Genomic DNA, 8,505 nt, shown 5'->3' with positions numbered 1-8,505 from the left:
ATAGTACTGATTACTCTAGTAGTGGTCATACTCCGGTAAATAGTAATGATTACTCTAGTAGTGATCATACTCCTGTAGATAGTACTGATCTCCCTCCAGTAGTGGTCATACTCCGGTAAATAGTACTGACTACTCCAGTAGTGATCATACTCCGGTAAATAGTACTGATTACTCTAGTTGTGATCATACTCCGGTAAATAGTACTGCTGATCTCCCCCCAGTAGTGGTCATACTCCGGTAAATAGTAATGATTACTCTAGTAGTGATCATACTCCGGTAAATAGTGCTTATCTCCCTCCAGTAGTGGTCATACTCCGATAAATAGTACTGATCTCCCTCCAGTAGTGGTCATACTCCGGTAAATAGTACTGATCTCCATCTCCGGTAAATAGTAATGATTACTCTAGTAGTGATCATACTCCGGTAAATAGTACTGATTACTCTAGTTGTGGTCATACTCCGGTAAATAGTACTGATCTCCCTTTAGTAGTGATCATACTCCGGTAAATAGTACTGATTACTCTAGTAGTGATCATACTACGGTAAATAGTACTGATCTCCATCCAATAGTGGTCATACTCCGGTAATTAGTGATGATGATAACCCTCCAGGAGTAGTCATGCTTCGGTAAATAGTGATGCTGATATCCCTCCAATAGTCTTCATACCCCGGGAAATAGTTCTGCCGTATCCCTCCAGGAGAGGTCATACTCCGGTAATTAGTGATGCTGATATCCCTCCAGTACTAACCATACTCCGGTAAATAGTGTTGCTGATATCCCTCCAGTACTAACCATACTCCGGTAAATAGTGATGCTGATATCCCACCAATAGTCTTCATACCCCGGGAAATAGTTCTGCCGTATCCCTCCAGGAGAGGTCATACTCCGGTAATTAGTGATGCTGATATCCCTCCAATAGTCTTCATACCCCGGTAAATAGTACTGATCTCCATCTCCGGTAAATAGTAATGATCTCCCTCCAGTAGTGGTCATACCCCGGTAAATAGTTCTGCCGAATCCCTCCAGGAGGGGTCATACTCCGGTAATTAGTGATGATGATATCCCTCCAGGAGTGGTCATGCTTCGGTAAATAGTGATGCTGATATCCCTCCAATAGTCTTCATACCCCGGGAAATAGTTCTGCCGTATCCCTCCAGGAGTGGTCCTGCTTCGGTAAATAGTGATGCTGATATCCCTCCAGTACTAACCATACTCCGGTAAATAGTACTGCTGATCTCCCCCCAGTAGTTGTCATACTCCGGTAAATAGTGTTGCTGATATTCCTCCAGTAGTTATCATCCTCCGGTAAACAGTGTTGCTGATATCCGTTCAGTATTTATCATACTCCGGGAAATAGTGATGCTGATATCCCTCCAGGAGTGGTCCTTCTTCGGTAAATAGTGATGCTGATATCCCACCAATAGTCTTCATACCCCGGTAAATAGTTCTCCCGTATCCTTCCAGGAGTGGTCATACTCCGGTAATTAGTGATGATGATATCCCTCCAGGAGGGGTCATGCTTCGGTAAATAGTGATGCTGATATCCCTCCAATAGTCTTCATACCCCGGTAAATAGTACTGATCTCCCTTTAGTAGTGATCATACTCCGGTAAATAGGACTGATCTCCCTCCAGTAGTGGTCATACCCCGGTAAATAGTTCTGCCGTATCCCTCCAGGAGAGGTCATACTCCGGTAATTAGTGATGATGATATCCCTCCAGGAGTGGTCATGCTTCGGTAAATAGTGATGCTGATATCCCACCAATAGTCTTCATACCCCGGGAAATAGTTCTGCCGTATCCCTCCAGGAGTGGTCATGCTTCGGTAAATAGTGATGCTGATATCCCACCAATAGTCTTCATACCCCGGGAAATAGTTCTGCCGTATCCCTCCAGGAGTGGTCATACTCCGGTAAATAGTACAGGTCTCCCTCCAGTAGTGGTCATACCCCGGTAAATAGTACTGCTGAGATCCCTCTAGTAGTGGTCATACTCCGGTAAATAGTACAGGTCTCCCTCCAGTAGTGGTCATACCCCGGTAAATAGTTCTGCCGTATCCCTCCAGGAGTGGTCATGCTTCGGTAAATAGTGATGCTGATATCCCTCCAGGAGTGGTCATACTCCCGGTAAATAGTACTGATCTCCATCCAATAGTGGTCATACTCCGGTAATTAGTGATGCTGATATCCCTCCAGGAGTGGTCATGCTTCGGTAAATAGTGATGCTGATATCCCTCCAATAGTCTTCATACCCCGGTAAATAGTTCTCCCGTATCCTTCCAGGAGTGGTCATACTCCCGGTAAATAGTACTGATCTCCCTTTAGTAGTGATCATACTCCGGTAAATAGTGATGCTGATATCCCACCAATAGTCTTCATACCCCGGTAAATAGTACTGCTGAGATCCCTCTAGTAGTGGTCATACTCCGGTAATTAGTGATGCTGATATCCCTCCAATAGTCTTCATACCCCGGGAAATAGTTCTGCCGTATCCCTCCAGGAGTGGTCATGCTTCGGTAAATAGTGATGCTGATATCCCACCAATAGTCTTCATACCCCGGTAAATAGTACTGCTGAGATCCCTCTAGTAGTGGTCATACTCCGGTAATTAGTGATGATGATAACCCTCCAGGAGTAGTCATGCTTCGGTAAATAGTGATGCTGATATCCCACCAATAGTCTTCATACCCCGGTAAATAGTTCTCCCGTATCCTTCCAGGAGTGGTCATACTCCGGTAATTAGTGATGATGATATCCCTCAAGTAGTGGTCATACTCCGGTAAATAGTGATGCTGATATCCCTCCAATAGTCTTCATACCCCGGGAAATAGTTCTGCCGTATCCCTCCAGGAGAGGTCATACTCCGGTAATTAGTGATGATGATATCCCTCCAGGAGGGGTCATACTCCGGTAATTAGTGATGCTGATATCCCTCCAATAGTCTTCATACCCCGGTAAATAGTTCTGCCGTATCCCTCCAGGAGTGGTCATACTCCGGTAATTAGTGATGATGATATCCCTCCAGGAGTGGTCATGCTTCGGTAAATAGTGATGCTGATATCCCTCCAGTAGTAACCATACTCCGGTAAATAGTGATGCTGATATCCCTCCAGTAGTAACCATACTCCGGTAAATAGTGATGCTGATATCCCTCCANCGGACTCGATTACCACACCTGGGCATACAGGTGAGACTTGGGAGTTATCCATTAGCAACACGTACATATGTTGATTATGGCGCGTAATTCCCTTGTGCTAAGAGTATATGTGGCTTGGGGTGCGAATTCCACCCCACGTGCTACTTGTGCAAGCTTGCCCCGGAATTAAACAGAGTAGCCTGACCACGACATACGACAAAATGAAGTATTGTCAGACGGTAGATTCCGGTACCACTCAAGGTAGTAAGGTTATTGCTGAAATGAACAGAAACCACTATCACGGGGTCGTGAAAAACATACATATTTTATTTATCAAGTGTTTCATAATATACTTATCTTATCAACTTTATCTATTTTACAAAAATTATGAAACAAGTTATTTCAACTTATATTAATCACTCTTGTTGGCCCGGATATTATCGCGCGGGGGTCTTAGTTTCATAATATACTGCAGGTATCAAGATATGCCTTGCACCAATATTAAAACAGAATCTCAATTAAAAATAGCAACTCTTTCCTGTGACCACTCAATGCCACAGTGACCCCTCAATGCTACAATGCTAACCCATGACCCCTAAAATTCGCAACCCTCATCTATGACCAGCTCATTGTCACAATCCTGACCTAGGTATACATTGTATTTATAACCCACTTATTGCTTCAATCCTGATATAAAACTACTCCAGACAACTACTAGAGACTCTCTGAAGCAACAGGAACCTGGACGTAGCCTGATGTGTTGGTAATATTATACCTTTAGAGGTTTAGATCAGCACCTTGTAAAACAATGAGGATCGTTTTGGATGACATTTTACTGGGTGTTGATCTCAACCCTAAAATGTCTCATAATACTCTCTACAACCAGGGTAGCAATCGGGGAACCGTCGGCACTTTCTGTAAACGAGAAAATACCTCGGGAGTAGAAGGTGGAGTGACACATTTTGTCCAAAAAGGTTTTCCGGTGTAAGGATCAACAAGGTACTCGCCGGTATTTTCCCGTTTAATGAAAGTGCCGACGGTGTCCGATTGCTAGGAATTGTAATTGATTCCCAGGTCCCTTTCTCAATGTCACAACCTTGACCTGTAACCCCTCAATGCCGTAACCCTGATCTTTAATCCCATCCATCCTGACCTATGACTACTCAATACCACCATCTCGATCAAGGACCTGCCCATAGCCACGACATTGACCTATGGCTGTTGAGTGCCGTATACCATGTACATGTATGTACTTTGTCCGGGCGAGGACATATGACACTCTGCTGCCGTTTAGAGGGCGTGTCCCAGTGGCATAAAGGACCATTAACGTACGTAACGGTATATGATAGTAACGGTATCTGCCTAACTCACGTTATTATGTGGTTTAGTGTGTGACAGTAGCGGCATCTGCCTAACTAACGTTATTATGTGGTTTAGTGTGTGACAGTGACGGTATCTGCCTAACTCACGTTATTATGTGGTTTAGTGTGTGTTACAGTGACGGTATCTGCCTAATTCACGTTATTATGTGGTTTAGTGTGACAGTAACGGTATCTGCCTAACTCACGTTATTATGTGGTTTACTGTGTGACAGTAACGGTATCTGCCTACCTCACGTTATTATGTTCATCAGTATGTGGGGTGGGTGTAACGTCTGTATCTGCCTAATACACATACACGGTAACGGAACCAGTCGGTATACCTTCATTTTATCTTAAATATGGACGCTGTTTAATATCCAACTATGCATAACATACCAAATTCACATGGAAAGACATACATATGTATTTTATATGAACTTTGACCTGTTGCGCGACCTTGCCGTATAGATTTTAAAGGCAGTCTCCAGGCAATTACTAATAGTGTCAAGGGGTTTCCAACCAAATAAATTGTACACTGTATGTCACGCTGTATCCCCTTTGTCTTCAGGGTGTTTCACAAAAATGTTACAGAAATGTTGAAATAAGTTTTTCACGCAATCATAAAATGCATTAAATGCGATGTCTCCGGGGTCTGTTCAGACAGCGTTAATAGTTTTCGCTTCGAGATGTATTACGTAACACGGTACGTTGGCTAAGGTCACGTACAAACAAAATCGTGTGCATATTTCTATCGTTTGGGACAAATGGCCTTGCAACGAGGTTGTCGACGAACTCATAAGTTGTCCTGGTCCCTGTATAGAACAAACGGATGATGTTTTGACTCAGTATTATGCGTTTTGTAGACCTCCCTGGAGGCAATGTCGGGCAGATATACACGCGAGATGAAGGCACAATTTATCGTTCCAATTTTTGGCGATGTTGAAACTATAATACTTCGTTTTCACCCGACACGTCAATCATTTCGTAGGGGTGTTGATTAATCACCTTCCATTTCAGCATCCAGGTTGGAATTTAATTATCAGTTCTTTAATTTGCAAAGAAGTGAAAATATTCAGCCAAGCAAAAATCTTTGCGTAGTCGTTATCAGAGAAAATATTTTCATTGTTATTTTCATTTGTTTTACAATTGAAATTGAATGGCGGCAACGTAATGGCGGAGAGATAATCGAAAGCTTAACACACGTTGAAGATAAAGGAGGAGATATACATGTTTATTATTATCCACGATTGATAAAACAATATACACAACTTTTTCTTTACAAAGGGTTTCAAATCCCTAACATAGATCTAAAGTTCAGACTTGATTTTGCTGGCATATGCATTTGCAATCTGACCAAATTGGTAGGGACAGTAGCTATTGTCCAAGACTTCTGTCTCGTAAATAACATTGAGTTTGAAGTGCTGAAGGCGTCCGCCCATGTAGTTTGTATGATACCTCGAATTGACACATAATTAGACGTAGTACAGGCCCATTGTACCTTTTTACCCCCAGTAACGGGTGCGTATTATTAGCTCATATGTACTTTTGATTATATCATATTTGTATTTCCATTATAGAAAATACGCAGATATCCATTAGCACGACGCCTACGTTATGACCAAGCGTTACCAAAAGTGTAAAGATGCCTGATACATTTCTAAAAATAGCTCGCTTTTCACAACCTTTACACGACCTTAGTTGAAAGATCTTGTTTTTGACACACTCAGGCGTCACCTATTTCATTGTCCAAGTATTTTTTAAATATATTTAACGTTGTGTCACCTGCCTAATGAGTCGCTCTGGTTCACCCCTGTCAGTGTGGGGGTCAGAGGGGAGGAGCGGGGGCGGGTCGACACGCCCTCATCATACAAACATCATTGTTGTCAGGAAATGGCACCAACATAAATGAAAACACTTTGTAGTAGATTTGTTAATGCACACTTGATTGATACCAGAAAAATACTCGAACATAATCCTCAACATGTAACAATGCATTAAGAAAAAAAATGTGTCATTTGGTACTGAACATTATTTGACACCATGAAGATTTTGTTATATTGTTTTCTTCTCTAACTTATTAATATATACAACAAACGATCTATATCGCTTACTATAACGTCACTTCCGGTTATGGATGATGGGAAGCACAGCTTTCCGCCATATATTTCATAAGAAACTTGATGGAGAAGATATCATATTTTGCCAGACATGACTAGGTGTTCTGATACCTTGAACGCTCACTAACATTAATACAAAGACGACCGTCTACGTCACTGCTTACGTGTATCACAGGTTGATGTCGACATAAGGTTTGAGTACATTCTGCATAATTAGTAGAAAATACCCAGCGTTTTCAAGTTGATTCAGTAAATGATTACTAAAAAGTCTAAAGAATTGAATACGTTAGGAAAACGATTGTTTTTACGATGAAATAACGATGTAAAGTCCCTTTTCACATTTTCTTGAAAGAGTATTCAATTAAATATGTATGAACGATATCGTGTTTGTGTCAGGGGATTATGTTAAATTGTATAAGTAATAAACACGTATATTGTGTTAGAACTATTGCATCCATTGTATTGTATGTATCTGTTTGCATTACGAAATTAAAAAAATCTGAAATCTGTCCTTTCATTCATTGTAAATAGTTAATTCGTGATTTATGGGAACATTTTGGTACTTGTAAACGGAATGACAAAAAACACTGTATGATATATTGATATCAATATTAAACATTGTTACGTCACGTCAATGTGACTTCAGATAAAGTGAATTCAATTATTTATAAAAAAAATAAAGTTAGAACATGTACTCGTGCAAACCATCAAAATATCTGTGATTGGTTTGCACTTTTACCCGAGGTCCATGCCCTTCATTTGTAGGGATTCTATCATGATATCATACATACAAATAATACAGATACACATGTACTCCTAGCCCCTACATCTAATTATCCCCCACTTGTTAGCAAACAGCACTACTGGTGCGCTGACAGTTCGTCGGTACCCCTATTTTAGCTACCATCTTGAGATAGGGTTGAGTAATTGTCTCTAACACGGTAAAGTGTTAATTTAATTTTTAAGAGAGAGAGATCGACCAAACACCTGAGGTTGTTACGGCCCAATAATGGTCGTCTAATAGTCTTGGAGTGTGGACACACAGGTGATAATCCAAAAATTAAATACGTAACGCGATTGCCTTACAAATGTAAGCATGCTCGAGAAGGCAGTGTTCCGCAGCAACAGGTAACAGGTATCGGCTATGACGTGACGTGTGCACCAGTGACGGTAAACATATCAGTTACGGCCAGATGTCGATCGGGGGCGACAGAGGACGGCAAGGGGCGAGTAGGTACACCGACAGCAGCAAAAAATATAGTATTGAACCGAATAATAACGGTTTTTTCTGAACAAATTGCTTTTGACGAAACTGGATATTTAGTCAAATTCGGTCTCCTCTAACTGCAGACTTCAGGGAAAGGTAAACGGAAATGACGTCCTTTCCGCCATCGAAAGGATGATATTGTCTCAGCAAGCCGAATTTAATTCATATCCATCTAAACTAGTTAATGGTGATTATTTTTAACGGTTTCATTAATCTGACACCTTTGAATAAAAACGAGAATGTATTCCCGAAAACATTGCATAGGTCGTGGTTTGGTTAGTGAACGTTTTACGTCCTTGCCAAACGTAAGCGCCACCACACTGGGAAACCTCATCTGAACCAAATAAAGTAAAAAAATCCCACTCTGTCAACAATTCTGAATGCCACTCATATCATGCTGAACGTCAAGGAGACAGGGGACAGAATTCGCTTGGACGAACGCCCAAAGGCTGAAAGTGAGGTATTACTAAGTAGTTAGAAAGGAGAGAAAATATCCCCAGTATTAAAAAAGCTACAGCATTTTTATTTGTCTATTTCGGTTCTATTCACTTACCAATCCAGGACCGATTCGGAAAGCTGTGGTTGGATTTTGATGGCTCCACTGAACGAGGTAACCGTGCTATTT

The sequence above is a fragment of the Mizuhopecten yessoensis genome, unplaced genomic scaffold (assembly GCF_002113885.1).
Source record: "Mizuhopecten yessoensis strain PY_sf001 unplaced genomic scaffold, ASM211388v2 scaffold10963, whole genome shotgun sequence".
NCBI classification, from domain to species: domain Eukaryota; kingdom Metazoa; phylum Mollusca; class Bivalvia; order Pectinida; family Pectinidae; genus Mizuhopecten; species Mizuhopecten yessoensis.
This window is presented reverse-complemented; position numbering follows the sequence as displayed.